General features: G+C 38.3%; 1 protein-coding gene across 2 annotated transcripts in view; it reads left to right on the top strand.

Moving 5' to 3' along the window:
- Positions 1-15,746, top strand: part of MOCOS (molybdenum cofactor sulfurase) — a 216,573-nt gene that overhangs the window by 129,318 nt on the left and 71,509 nt on the right. The window lies entirely within an intron of this gene.

The following is a 15,746-nucleotide window of genomic DNA, read 5'->3' as shown; positions in this document are numbered from 1 at the left end:
TTCCCTTTGTAGTTTTACTATCCACGTTCATCATTGTGAAGATGAGACTTCAGTGTAACTGGCTTATTCATGTTGGATTATTCCAGCCTGGTTTGAAAGAAAAAAAGGGTCCAGACTCTTCTGGATATGCAAGTCTTGGGTACATGGAGCACTTCTTGTCTGCCTCACACTCACAAAGATGCAATAGGAAAGTAACACTAGAAAGTGAATCACACTGAGTCAGCCTTTAAAGCCCTTGACGTGGAGCTAACACTAAAGTCCCAAATAAAACTTGAAGCTGATGTTCTGGCCGGAGCCTGTATGTGAAGAGCGACACTCATGTACCGTGTTTACTCCAGGATAGACTGCTGCTTTTTTGGCTCAGCAACTCAAAAGCACAATCTCTCTTGTGTTTGCTGCCATGGGTCAGGGATTCTCCTGAAAAGAGCAGGAGATGACACCAGGCCAGGGAAGCGTGCTCCACTGGCTGTGCATACCAGACTGAGGGGAACACTCAGCCCTGAACCTGAATAAAGTGGATATCAGTGGATGACAGGGTAGAAGAGAAGCATGAAAAAATAGTATGTTGAGATCTGTCAGTTGTCAAAAATGTGAACTGGCTTTGAATTTTCATGTTTACAATCCTTCCATTAAGAATGTAAATCAAAAATTTAGGAATATTTATATTTTCAATTAATTTTTTTTTTCCACACTGCTAAAATATAGAAAGATAAAGAAAGACAAGAAAACATAGACCAAATGAGAAAACAAGAAGAAACCTATATGGAGAAGAAAATTGAAAAATTAAATAAAAAATTGTTGTGACAAATAGTGGAATTTTAAAACTTCAGCGCTTGTGGTGTAGTCTAGGTACTTTAGTGGTCTGTAGTCAAATTCAGGAGTGCCACACTGAAAAGCAAAAGTGCCAGCACTGCCTATTTACAGATATAAGAGACCAGAGAAGTCCATAATGGAAGAAAAAATGGAATTTTCTAAAGGATTTTAATCACCACATGGTTCAAGGATTTTCCATAAAGCTGGGCTAGTCCTAGACCATTATACATGGCCAAAGATAAATTAAGCTTGTGTTCCAGATAAGTAGGAACTTTTAACATCCTCCGGCTAAAACTTTTGTGATTATGCTTACATTTATGTGTGTGTAAGTAGAAAAATTTCCATGTGATGTGTTTTTGTTAATTAGATTTTAATCATACAGAAGAGAAATGAAACAAGCCACTCAAAGTTGATAGTAGCACATGGCACACCTACAGTCATGACCTACATCAGATTTTTCCATCATAAAATGCATTTTGTGTGCCCATGTTTCAAAGCTGATGTGAAGGGTAGCTCAGCCCTGTCAGGTCTCTTGGCCCTTCTGTGCTGGCTGTGAGACGAAGGCTGTGGGGGCCTTGCTCTTCAATTTGTGTAGGCATTGAATATATCTGTGCCTGGCAAGACTGATGCAACAAGAGACTCAGGGCTTTGCAGTTGCCATCTTCGTCTCACCATCCTTTTGTCCCCTGAACATCAATGACAACATGGAGTTTTGCAGGTTATTTAATTTCTGTCAAAGGCTCAGCATTCCTTTTGAACAGAGATTATTAGCATTTGGGTGTATACAACAAAGCCATTGCATGCTGTAGAAGCATTTCCTAATCCAGAAGGACTGCAGATTTGTTTTAAGCCTCTTTATGCATATTTCTTCCACTTCAACTGTCAGAGTTTTCAGTGGCAAAATGCACTGTCAAATGTGAATCACTTTTGAATCTCACTTTGCTGTAGCTACTGGAACACTTGCTTTGCACTCCCCAAACACAAAAAATTATTCTCATTCTGGGTTGGAAATAGCCTGGAGTAGAAACAGGCAAAAACCCAAAGTATTGTTGTTATTAATCATGTCCTAATGTGTAATAAAAGCACTGCTGAAGTTCTTAGGGGATGTGCTGTAGCTGGATTATTCTGGTGTAATTACTGAAGATGGGGAGGGAAATCACTAATGGAAGGTAACTCAGAGTTTCAGTGTTAGTCAGTGTTGTGAAACATACAGATCAGTTTCTGACTCTGATATCATCTGAATAAATCCTTGACCTGTCTCAGCTTCCATTTAGAACAAGGCACATTTCCTGCCAGAATTGCATAATTATGTGCATGTGTATTTAAACCATTCCCAGAGGTCTTGCATCTATATGATTTTTAAATGTATGGTTTATGATATGTCTTTTTGTTAGTAAATTTTATTCTGCTTTAAAAATGAAACTAAGGCGCATCACTTGCTCCTTATTGCTATAAGGTTTACTTTGATTATAATGTCTGTTCAAGAAACATTAATTCACTTCAGTAGAAAATACAATATATATGGGAAGAAATTTTAAAATGCAGGCTGTCTCCTAAGTATGATGAATTGAAAATTGTTTTTAAATTTACCAGATGCTTGATAGGTTGTTGGAAAGTAAAGGTTATATTGACTTTCATAAAGACAATTGTACCACAAAACAACCAAAGCAAAATGTAGTTCAGGATGTTAAATGGTGATGCTAACTTAGTTTTTTAACTTGGTCTTTGGAACTTTTGTTGTGTTTTGCCCTGGTACAGCAAGGACTGGTTGCAGTCAGTTATGGGATGTTTGTCAGCCTGCATTTAATGGTACTGCAAAGATTCTCAGTGTTGTGTTTAAACACTTAAGATCATTCAAGTCATCCAGTTTAGGGGCCAGAAAAAAACAAAAGTTCTCTTACATAAGATTGTCAGGGATTAGTGGGATTTCTTTTGTGTGGAGGTTGTTACATCATCCTGCTGTTGTCTGATCACGTCACCTAAACATGCACCATGGGTGTGATCCTTAGTTACTACTTTCATCCTTAGTGCTCCTTTCATTCATACTTTTAATGGATTTGGGGGTTCACTAATGTGAACACCAACTGTACAGTCTAAATTTCTTGCAAGTGTGCCTGTCTTTCTTTCTACATGTGGTATTATATAAAAAGGTAGTTTTCCAGGCTTACATCAGATGGCTGCTGTAAAACTAAGCTGTGACTTACTGATGAATCAGAACCTTTACAGAAGAACTACCTGCACTTGTTCCCTTTCAGATTTGCAACATGACATTGTGCTTCACTGTGAGTACCTCATCTGTGTGGACACTTTGCTGAATGCTTCCATTGAAGTCAATGGGGCCACGAAAAGAAGTCTAATAGCTCAGGAGCTAGGTGAGGAATTGGGAGACTTGAGTTCCTTTCCTTGGCCACAAAATTTACTTGACATTTATTAAATCATGTAAATACTAATATTAAGGGGAACAGGGAGTTAGGTAACTGAATATGTTTTCAGATCTGTGTTTAACCTCTGGATGGCATTTACCTTATCTTGCTGTCAACACTGATGCCTGAGGTACCATTTTGATTCCCATTGAAATCGGTGGAACAGACAGTGACTTCACCAGCCTGATCCCTCTGAATTTTTAGAAATTTAGGATGAGAGGAGGTATAGCCAGCAGTAGCAGCTCTTTTCTTTGCCTATTAAAGGAGCTTAGAGGATTACCTTAGTGTGGTATAGGACATTTCTTTAATTTTATATAACTTTCCTGCTAATGATCCCTTTGGGACTAGAAAGATGAACTGCCACATTAGTTAAGGTGGAAATAGTGTTTTGGGATTTTTTTGCTTCACTTAAATCTGCAGCTTCTTTTGAGCCGGGCAGGTTCTACATTTCCTGTGGCTGAAATAAACCAGTAAAGCATAACAGGAAATGTTCTGCAAGAACCCTGAGGAGTGTGAAGTGAAGTTTTCTATTTGTGAAACCTTTATCTGTCCATTACTCTAGCAATGATTTCTGATTTCCAATATATATTTCATGCTTCAAATCCAGGTTTATTCAGGTAGATGTTGCTTTCTCTGAGGGGGAAAGGCTCACAGTCTGACAGCAAACTATCCTGCAAAGGCAAAAAAAAATTCTGTCTCCAGGGTGAAAATGTGCCTGTTATGGTAAAAAAAGATGTCTTATATAAAAAACTTGTGTGTACAGCTGATTTCAGAAGTCCGTGGTGGTTTTCATTTTCAAATGACTGGTTACAGCAGATTAGGAGGATAGAAAGCTCAGTTGGTTCTTTTGGGTCAAAAGAAGCCATTGTTGGGACTGTGGTTAATTTATTAGGAAGAACAGGCTCAATTTAGTATGCATTTACTAATGGCTATAGATGAAATTAAAACAATTACAGAGGCAGTATTACAAAATGAGCAAGGAGGTGAGGCAGTTTTGTGCAACTGCCTGGAAATACAGCCAAGCATATACAATGTGTTTGGCAGGCAAGTTTGGATTAATGAATGGGGCTACTTTTTTTACTGTAGATACAGAAACTGTTCCCAGTTCTGCCTAAGGTAGCATGGTAAAATCCATCACTTCCCAGAAATAAAGTGGGAGAGATTGTTGTACCCTCCATTGAGAGACAAAGTCTGTAAGACCAAGTGTTCAATAAAGGCCATAGGAATATTAATAGCAGTCACGGGTAATGGAACTCAGATCTACTCATTCCTACAATGATGCAGCATTGCCTACATATGGCCAAAGGATGTCTTGGAGAAGAAGTACTTTCTGTCTGTAATAACTTTTTCCCAAGATCATTTTCTGTGTCACATATAGTTAGGACCTGAAAGACTTGTCATTTTCATTACAAAGTTGTCATTATCACTGCTAAGATATAAAGTCCTATGAAACCATCCTTTTCAAAGGAGAACAGAAGTTACAGCTTTTAGACTTGGGGGCAGACCTTCCAAAGACTTTTTGATGCCTCAAGTGATTGATTGGGTGAGGGATCTTGTTATTCTTAGAATATCCTTTTGAAATGGGAAGAAAAAAATCTTGTTCAGCTGTATTCTTAAAACCTGCATATGAAATATTCCAGAATTGTCTCTGTATAGTTACAACTAAAACCTGGAAGGAAAATAGCAAATAAAATTACACATAAATTAATTCCATTACATTTTAAACAGTGTCATGTATTGCTAATTATTTTTTGCTGCATCTTGATATACTAACTAGGAAATAAAATGTTACCTAGTGGATACTAATTTCCTTTACTGATAAGGTGAACAATTTTCTTATTAACATGTGCCTGGAAAATGAACCTTGACATGGTGGTGAAATAATTCAGTTTTCTGAAAAACTGGAGCGCATTGGGGTTAGAGAAGGGATCAGTGTTTTGGCATTTGTGGAAGAGGTCTGGCTTGTGTTAGGAGTGCTCACTTAAGCCATCCCCCAGAGATCTCAGGGTCCCACTCTACTGGCTACCATGGCAAAGATTACCTTATTTCATTTAGTACATTTTTAATTTCCTAGCTAACTGGATCCAGCTGTTTCAGCCCTTCATGCAACACAGAGATTTTATGCTAAATCCAAAGGGGCTAAATTAAAGTGAAATGAAATTTGCATATCGTGTAAAACTCGACTTGTTCAGCAGATCCAGATTATATGGTGCTAATCACAAACACTAGACAGAGTAAATCCTCTTGAAGTCACCCTGGGGTTAAGTCAAATGCTTTACACTCTTTGACACATACCCATGAAATATGTAATCAAGTCTGTTTGACGTCCTCTCCTAATTATGTGTGTGTATTTTAAGCAGATGCTTTTCCAGCTGATCTGTGCCTTTTGAGATTTTTTTTTTTCATTATTAATCAGAAAATCATGCTGTATGTTAACGGCAAGTGCCAATTATGAGAAACTAATATTAGTTTCTTTGCTTAGAAGCTGTGCTTTTGCAAATAAGACCATTGCCAAATAACATATAGATGTAAAGAAAATATAAGAACCTCTGAATGTTTTACATCAGGGGCACAATTATTCTAGCATGCATTGCACTATTTCAGCCTAAAACTAAAATTTACTTTTTCCATATAATAGTTTAAGAAGCTCTCTGTTGGAAGTAGGAAGGACTGCTTGTTTTCACAAAAGTTATTATTTAAATGATAAAAACATTTTTCCCAAAGACTCTAGCCTCATAACTTCTGTCAAGAATGTTAATATATAAGCTTACTTATATATTTTATAACTTTTCTGAGTCTCATTACTCAGTGAGATAATATCAGGAGACAAATTTAACTAAGTTGGGAGTCACTGAGTTTTAAGTAAATGCCATTTGTATTGTGACTATGTAAAAGCAGTCTTCAGAAAGGACTAGTGACCTAGTTGGTTCTATCCTGCTCTTCAGCTGAAGGATGCAAACATCCACTTTCATTTCACTGAAATTTCAAACTGAATATTTTCCCTTCAGTGTGTTTAGCAGAGACATCTACTGGCAAATTGTTCACTGGCATTCTCCTCCTCAGGTCCTACACTGCCATTTCTTACATCTCTGAAGCAGAGACTTGCTAACAGGGAAATGACTACTTTGAACCTTTTAGATGTGCTGCTGCATTCAATTTATTGTTTGGGAAGAAGTGTTAAGTAGTATATCAACAGATACAAAATCAATAAAGGCAAAATAAAATTTTCCTATTTTCTCGGTAATGTTACTTCTTCTTGAACTGCCAAGCTACTTTTAGCAGAAATGTGCATATCAGAGAAAAGGAGTTTATGATCCATTATAGATGAACAGGACTAATTGCAAATCACGTAATAATTGTCGTCAGTCTCCATTGATTTTGATTCAGTCAATATAAAATGAAAAGAAGGAAATCACAGGATATAATTGGAAGAGCTGTTTTGCCTACAGGGATTGGTTTCGTGTCTACTGCTTGCACCACACTCGCAGTTTATTTTTTCACTTAAGGTCTGCCTCAGCTGTCACCTTTGCCCAGTTGTTAATGGCTCTCAATAGAGCCATGCTAGATATGGGTTCAGCTCTTGAGCACCACCTGCTCTAGTTCTGGTTTAAACAGTTAGAGGCTGTTCAAGTGGAATAAGACTCACACAAACAAAGCTACCAGAAAGTCCCCCTTGGGCTTAGGCCCTGCAGGAGCCCCTGGGAATACACCTGGGCCTCTTCTGCAGTCCAGCCTTGCTACTCCCCCAGGAGACACTCACATACCTTGGGGTGGGCATCACTTTGCAGAGGTGCAAAAGCAGAACTGAAAGGACACAGATGATTGATTGCATGGCCCCAACAAAAGATGTCTAAATATTTCAAAATTAGCCTTTGCATTTTTGGGTAACCTGTGGATTCAAGACACTAAGTAGCATCTCATCCTTCCAGTTGGAATGGGTGCATTTTCTCACAATCACTACTAAATATATTTAAAGGCCTTATCTGAGGCCTGCTCAGATAAGTGAATTTTTTCAGATTGGCTTCATTCAAGTAAAATATCCCTATTCTCTGAACCTACTGACCCTACTGAACCTACTTTGTGCATTTGTGTGCTACATTCCTACAAACATTCATTTTACGTTACTCTAGGTTTATATGCATTTGTAATGACATTTCAGTTCTGTTATGCTTTCAGGACTCTGTGTGCACCTTGCCTAGTTCCAGATTTGAGATCCACACATCTGATCTTCCATATCACATCCCGTATTCCCCATTTTCATCCACATCCTAATTTCCACAAAAGGAAGAGTTTACTGGGCAAAGAAGCTCCATTTGTAAGCTGCTTTAATTGCAATTGTTGCAATTCTATGAGCTGGTAAAATATTTTTGGAAGATATCCTCTGCTCCTCCTTTTCCCTTTCCTTAGATATTTTCACAAGCAAACTAAGTTGAGTATTGTCACAAGGGCTGATGTGAACCATCTTTATGTTAGAAGGACTTTGCTACCATAACTACACTGGCAAAACCTTTAAGGCAAAAAACCCTATTTGCTTCTGAATGTCCAGCAGCACAACACAGTATTTCAGTAATGATGTTCAAGCATTTGAACAGGCTGCTTAGGGAAGTTTTGGAATTACTGTCCCTGCAAGTATTCAAAAAAATGCTTAGGTGTGGTGCTTAGGGATATGGTTTAGTAGTGGATTTGGCACTTGGATTTGGATGGGTTAATGGTTGGACTTGATCTTGGAGACCTTTTCCAACCTTAATGATTCTATGATTCTATGATATAAACTGTCGTAGTTTATTGATGCTAGTGGAGACATGGTAGTTGATACCACCTGTCCCTAAATCTTTGGCTAAGATCATGGAGCTGTTGCTTGAAAAGCTGTCATTTATAGGCGGGTTTGACAAATATCGTCAGAGTACAGACCCGTAACAATTGAGCTAGTTTCACTCCTTGGACATGGCTAGTTCACACCTTAAAAGAACTTCATCCCAGAAATTAAAGAGCTAGGCTGGGGATCAGAGCTGGTTTTATTTATAGAAATAAGTTTTCATAAATTTTGGCAACACTCTACAGTGGTATGATCTTCCTTCCATACTGTGTAAAGAAAAATTGGAGCAAATTGATTCTAGGTGAGTGAATAAACAGCGTAGGATGGGTACTCACACAGATGCATTTGAGCCTGTTTTGGCAGGGAGGTGGAAGTCTGCTTTGAAAGGGTTTTTTTTTTTTTTCAATATAGTTCACATAAATACAACAATGATTTTTTTTCCTTCTTGTGACTATATGTTAAGCAGTGAAACTCAGTTTCTAATTAGTAGAGAGCCTGGGCCCAAGGGTCAGTAATTTACTTTCTAAAGTATACCAAAACTTTTTATTTGGGCAACTGAAAGCAACGGGCCAGTGCCTTTTCAGGGTGCTTCCAGGCACCTGCTTTTAATTTTTTACATTTATTTTTCCCTTTTCCCCCTCTTCACATTAGTGGAAGTTTTGTTGCAGTCATTTTTGTTGGATTTTGGAAACTGGTATCATCTCTGTTCGTGGAGATGTCTTCAACAATTTTTTCAACCTAGTTTCAATTGGAACAAGTGTCATTAGATTTTTTTTGTTGTAATTTCTTTCTTCTCTACTGTTTTTATTGTCTGGTATAAGAAAATCTACTTCTTATTTCTATTTTCAGATAAATAAGATCTTCTAGAGGGACATGAAACTCAGATTTTACTTAGTCTCTGGTTTGCATGATCTGCTAATTCACCATCATCACTGACGACTAAGTGATTAAGAGGTTTCTGTTTCCAGACACCCCTCCCTCCCCCCCCTCCCCCCCCCCCCCCGCCCAAATCTTGGCCAGAGCTGATGCCTAGAGGCTGAGTAGTCAGTGTACCTACTTCTGAGCTCAGGCAGGTGGCAGCCCAACCTGCTAACTGAAGTTTCATCCACCTCTGTCTCCATAAATAAAAATCACGAAATGCCGTGGCTGAGTGCTTGAATTCACAATCCTCGTTAGGACTGTGGGTGCCACTTCTGTCTCCTTTTCTGTAGCCAGAGTGCTGTGTAGACTGACAGAGGCTGCTAAGCAGAGTCTTGAATTACATATCAGTAGAAGCTAAAAAAACATGAGTCAGGTACAAAGGCAGTAGAGACATAAAGCCTCTGGTAATTTTATATTGACATGGTATGGGTGAAGAACAGAAGCTCCAGGGACTATCTTGGAGAATAATATGGAAGATACTTAAGTGCCGCCCTATAAATCGCATGTTTCTTATAATCTAAAATGTGTCATGCAGTCCTGATTACCTCACCACACAAGTGCATCCAAAGAATTGGAGGGTGCTCAGCAATGAGCAGCAGCACAAACGAGTGCTTACATGAACAGAGACTAAAATAATCAATGGCATTCTTTAGGGACATGCCTCTGCTTATCAAAAAAAAAAAAAAAGGAAGCCAGCATAGGCTTAAAACCCTGTTTAGCAGAACACAAAACTCTGTGTTTTCCCACATATCTTTGGTTTCACAGTGCTTCCTATGTTTGAAGCATTCCCATAATGCCTCCTGTTCCTGCTGTTCCACAGGGTACTTGATATTCTTTTTCCTATTTGCTAGAAAGTCACCAGCAGAATTAGACCAGTGTTCAAGAAGCAAGGAGTGGAAACAGGAAAAGAAACTGTGAGGACAATCCAATTGTTCCAATGCCACTTGATTCAATAAGAACAATAATGTTAAAAGGATATGGGGTCTGCAAGCTGCTGTTGTCTGAATAATTTACCATGTGTGCAAAAGATCGATGAGGGGGCCTTGAGCTAGCCAACAGGCACTGTTGATCTGGGCAGTTAAACTGCTGGGTACATCCAATTATTAAGGAAAACAATGAAGTTCAAACTCCAGAATATCTTTTTCTTGATGTGGGTAATGCATGTGGATGTTTGGATTGTGCAAGTTCCGTTGTGAGAAGCATAATGCGAAGATAATGATTACCCAGTTAAGTGTGTTGACACATTTCTGTTAATCACTTTCATTAAATTATTAAGCCACTTATCTGTCTTTGGCATTAATGCACACTACATGACTAGTGGACATTACATTGATAACAAGTCTGGAAGGAATTCTTACCCTAAGCAATCTAGATAGCTCTGTGCATCCACCACACACTGACAATGCAAAACGTTGAGTCAGACTCAGTAACTTGAGCAACCCTATTAAGGGGTGCATGACTTGACCCAACATCATGAGATTTTGAGAAGAAACCATACTATTTTCATTATGTTCTGAGATTTTTGGTCCTATAAAATAGCAAAACTCTATTGCTATTTTTGCTATTAGGTAATTTTTTGTGTCTATATTGTGTGTGATTTGCAACTGTGTTTTATCTTTCACATTGCAACACGCTAAAATGTAATTGACAATTTTCAAAGCACTGGCTTTGACAGGCCTCCAAATTATTTCACTGTCCAACATGAAAGATCTCAAGTCATGCTATAAGTTTAGCATAAAGTATTGTGAGAAGGGTATGTGGTTGGCTTCCTGAGTTGTGGTTGGAGAGAGCTGGGGAGGAGCATCTCTTGTCAGCTAATCAGGGGATAAAAGGATCAGGTCAATGGGTGCATCCAGCACAGAAAGTTATCAAACTGGTAAAAGGATATAATTATTATTGGTGTCATGTTTCTCCCTCACTATTTTATGTGTATAAATAAAATAAAACCAAACCCTAAATCTCCCCCCTTATTTCTGTACCGGTATGTGAGACACTACTCCGAGGTGGTGTCTTACAAGGACCTATGCCTGCCACATGCTGTCCTGTGGTAGGGCTGAGCCTGAGGTGCTGGGTCACAGCTTGAAAAGGTGCCCATGGTGTTGTGCAGTTCCTTCCTCTTCACCCTGAGCACAGGCACAACTGGTATAGCAGAGCAGCTGTGCTTGGGGTGAGAGGCTGTGTGTTCCCCTGGGTCTCCATTCCACCATAACTTGTGTTCCTTTTTTTTCCACGTAGAGAAGATAATGTTTCCTGCTAGTTAGTTGGTGGAAGCATAGGCAATAGGAGTTTCAGGGCAGTATAACAGAACAAAGGAGATTCTGAAGTGCTGCCAAATGGTTAGGGGCCAGGAAGTACATCAGATATTCCAGTTAGAAAACTGATGTTAAAAAGGGTAAGAGTAGAGGCGGCATTTTTTGTTTAGTTTTGTTTGTTCTAGTTCTTGTTGGTTTTTTTCATCAAATTACAGAGAAAAAACTTGCTGTGATTTGATGCTCATAAAATCTAAAAGCAGTGGGGGACACAATTAACAGATTGCTGCGATTTGTGAGGTGAAACAAGAAATATATTTGGCTCATGGGTTTTAGTAGCCCAAAGATGTTTTTATGCCATCCTTTCTTGTGCTTGTGATGTTTGATAATGGCTATACAGAATGAGTTAAAGTGTGGTAATTTTTTTGCCTGTGTGGGAGCTGCTAGAAGTTTCTGGGAGAGAAGAGCATATATAATACCATAGTAATAAAGGGCAAACAATATCAAGGGCAAATAACTTCATTAGACAACACAGGCATGTGGTCTTCAGTATAAAGCGTTGTAGGTAGAGCAGCTGCTGGAGAGAATGAGAAATATCAGGATGGATCTGAATAAAGCCCAGAAATGAGATCTATTTCTATTTCTCTGAAGTCTTATTTACAACCTAAACTCAGATCACCAACTGATGTAAAGTGATTTATGGCCTAAAAATAATAATGGTATTAGTACAGCTGAGCACCATTAGGAATTTGTCCATTAAAGTCTCCACACACCCTGTAAAAACAAGACCAAATTCCCATTGTTGCATTAAGCTTGCCTAAGCACCATGCATCATCCAAATGGCAAGCAGTGACTAAGCAATGTCGTATTTGAATGAATATTCAAACGTAGATACGTTATTTTATTTCTGTTGGCTTTTTGATTTTCTAAATGCTTTTTCAAGGTCTGTGCATCTGGAAGGGTGGGAGGGAGATGTTTGCTCTTAGAGGAAAAAAAAAATGCACATTGCCATTTCATTTCTTTGTAGAGGTTGGTAATGCGATTACGAAAATGTGAATAACAATCAAATAATGCAGAGGCTTATTCCCTATGGATAGCAAAAATAAATTTCAGTCAAATGTTTCCAGCAGAAATCTCAAATTTGTCATGCAAAGTACTTCTCTGCATTCAAACATAATGTATTTATGTGACTCAGAAACATCAAACATTAGGATAAATAGCCAGATTATAAGTACAGTCCGCTTATGAAATGATTGGAATAGAAGTGCAATTAATGAAACTGGCAGAATGGCTATGAAGCAGTGTTAATGCCTTGAGATTTAAAGCAAGAATCCAGACCTGCTTTACAGCACAGGGTGGAAGAGACACTTAAGAGATTGCTTGCCATTCTCCTGTTAACAATCTTTGAGTACCTTTTTGTGTTTGTGACTTATATTCATGTCAGAAGGAAGTTAGAAGCAATTTTTGCAAGATTCTCCTAAGCTCAAATTTAAAAGGGAACTGAGGCCTGAGGAGCCAAGGCGAAGAAAATTAAAAGATTGGTAACATCATCAATGCTTTCCTTCTACCTCAAAGCCAGTGTAACACTACAAACTTCAAAAAAAAGCCAAACCAAACAGAAAACTAACAAACAAACCAGGAGTAGGGAAGAATGGTGAGTTTGTATATGTGACAAAAGTGCTGCTTTGAACTACTTATCCCAACTTTCCCAGCTCCCCTTACCTGTCAGAAATGTTGTCTTAAGTTGCTCCAGATCTTATTTCCCCTAGATGAGCTGTTGAGTTTCTGTCTCCTCACTTGCTTTCTCTGCATCCTTGAAAAGGAATGGATATAGTCTGAGATACCTGGATTGGATCTACTGATTTTGTGAGAGGTTAGGTAGGAGTGGCATAAAGCATATGAAATGGCAGGTTTTAATAATTGTGTGGGTCCTGTGTGTTTCTGGGGCTGAAGGGTGCATGTTTGGGAAAAACAAAGGAATAAGCATTGCCTGCTCAGTATTAGTCTGTGTGCATGCAGTTCTTTACTGGGCAGATAGTTTGGAGATGTGCATCAGCAGTCTGTGATCAGTGGATAGATTGTTCAGCAGATTTTGTTAGTTTTCTGCGTCCAGCAGCTAGTGGTGATAGAATAAATGTTTAAATTTTGTAAGGACCTTCGAGAGAATGTTCAAGCAGAGGTTGCTGAGTGCAACACTAGGCTCAGTTACCATTGTCTGATGGCAGAGGCTGACATTACTTTTAAGCAGTGAGAAGTGCTGAGATTCATCTTCCTATTGCTGGAACCTCTGACACTACCTTTATATGGAGAATTTGTTACGGCTGTTCTTACTGGGTTTTTTTTTCCTCTGATCTTATTAACTATTAGTATATCAATGTGACTTGATTAGCAGTAGCAGAAATTTTTGAATTTACCATACTGCACTATTGCAGGTAAATTATAACGGCCTCCTCCAAATAAATGTTAAATTAGTCGGGTATTCAAATCTTAATTAAGCTTGCTCAACACCAAGGTTTCACAATACTTTGAGTACATTACTACTTATTTCAGTAAATGAATGTATAAATAATAAACCTCAGGATGGGTTTCATGAGCTGAGGCAGGTGAAATGCAAGTCTGGGTGACCTGTGCTTAGTACTGAATTTAGAGCATATGAAAGTGAAAAAAAAAAGGTAACAAATGGGATTAGTACGCCTATATTTTGAAGTTGTAGAGGATTTATTACACCTTATATAGCCTTGGAGCTAGCATAGTTTATATCCACTTATCTATAGCCTATAGATCTTTATGAGAAGGGTTTTGCCAGGAAATAGATATGTTACTCTATAGTTCATCACAGGGGAGGACTCCTCTATAAAGGAAGAAATTTTACTAGTCTCAGATTTTTCTTTTCCTGGCTTCAACAGGACCTGCAAATGTTTTCCTCCAGAAAACCCTTTAAAAACCTTCCCCTTTAAGTCAGCAATAATGATTTCAGGTGTCCAAGCAACTTCTGTGCACTGAAGGTATACTTTCAGTAACTGTGGAAAATTCACAAGGACCACATGAAATGTTATGAGCTGGTATCTTGCACAGGTGATTCCCTTCTCCCAGTAAGTCCATACGAAGTCCTTATGTGCTCACATAGGAGTCTGTTCTGCTTGATGAGCCTGGTAGAATACAGCTAGAAGGAAAAGCTGGCAGTAGTCTTCCTTGTGCCTCAAGCAGTGCCCATGATGGTTTGTGATAAGGCACATTCCCAAGGAACTGTAAGACCTTCACTTCAACTGTTAAATCCTGAAACTGATTTTTCTTCTGTTTGTGTGTTGAGGCCAACTAAGAGTCTACCAAATCTCAGAAAGGTAACTCTAGAAAGAGCTGAGTCTTCTGCAAAGCTCCTTGATGACAGTGATACAGCCTTTACTTGCATATATATTGGACAGCAATGTATTTACTAACTAAATTATTCTCTGACATTTAATTTTTATAAAATTTAAACTTTACTGAGCTTTGGGCTTTGTTTTTGTTGTCAAAGAAATGTCATTGATCTTGTACTTAGAAAATGTGGAAATATTTTAATTTCTTATAGGCTTTCTTATATTTTAAAAGATACTAGCTTTTATATATCTTGTTAAATGCTGTCAAATAATAATGAGATGTGGTGGTTTTTAACTTTAGAAGTTTTCAGGAGTCAGAACTAACCAACATGGTGAGTTTTTCAGTTACATCACTCAGAAGGTACTTGGTGGAAAGACACTTCTCTAGGACAGTGAATTCTACATCTTCAGCAACTCCAGCAACTACTTCTTTAAAACCTGCTTATAAGATTCTGAGAAGATGTTTGTTCATGGACATTAACTCTGCGGTGATTTTTGAAAATTTTCACTTGGCATGAATTCCATCACTTTATACTTGCAATTCAAATCAGAATTACTTTTTAATATGTTAGAATTTCATATATAACAGGAATTCCATTTCTTGAGCAGTTGTGTAGAAGCCCTGCTTTCCCTTCAAAGAGACTGACTTTTATAATACGATGAAGAGAGTCATAATCAAGTCTGGCTGCTCACAAGTTATTAAAACTGTTAGTCACTGTGTCCATGTAAGAGAAGCATGAATATATCATTGAGAAACTAAACTAGCAGCATAAATAGATAGGCCTTTTTGCCTTTTTCTTGAATGAGTCCATATGTCTCTTTTAGGCCCACAGAGGGACTAATTGTGTTACTCAATGGAATGAAGAAAAAGATCTCTTTCAGTTCAAGGTTGAGGGCTTTCTGCCAAGTTTATTTCTGATGTTTTTGTGGAATTTCCTGTTTTTCAGTTTGTGCCCATTGCCTTTTGTCCTGTCACTGGGCAACACTGAGAAGAGCCTGGCTTCATTTTCTTTACAATCTTCCCTTTGGGTATTTATGCACTTCAAGAAGATCCCCACCTGAAATATTTATTCTTCAGACTGAACAGTTCCATCTCTCTCAGCTTCTCCTCATATTAGAGATGGTCTAGTCCCTTATTCCTATTTGTAATCCTTCACTAGACTCACTC

The sequence above is a fragment of the Coloeus monedula genome (genome assembly GCF_965178545.1).
Source record: "Coloeus monedula genome assembly, chromosome: 1".
NCBI classification, from domain to species: Eukaryota; Metazoa; Chordata; class Aves; order Passeriformes; family Corvidae; genus Coloeus; species Coloeus monedula.
Note: the sequence above shows the minus strand (reverse complement) of the source record. Positions and strands in the feature narration are given on the sequence as shown.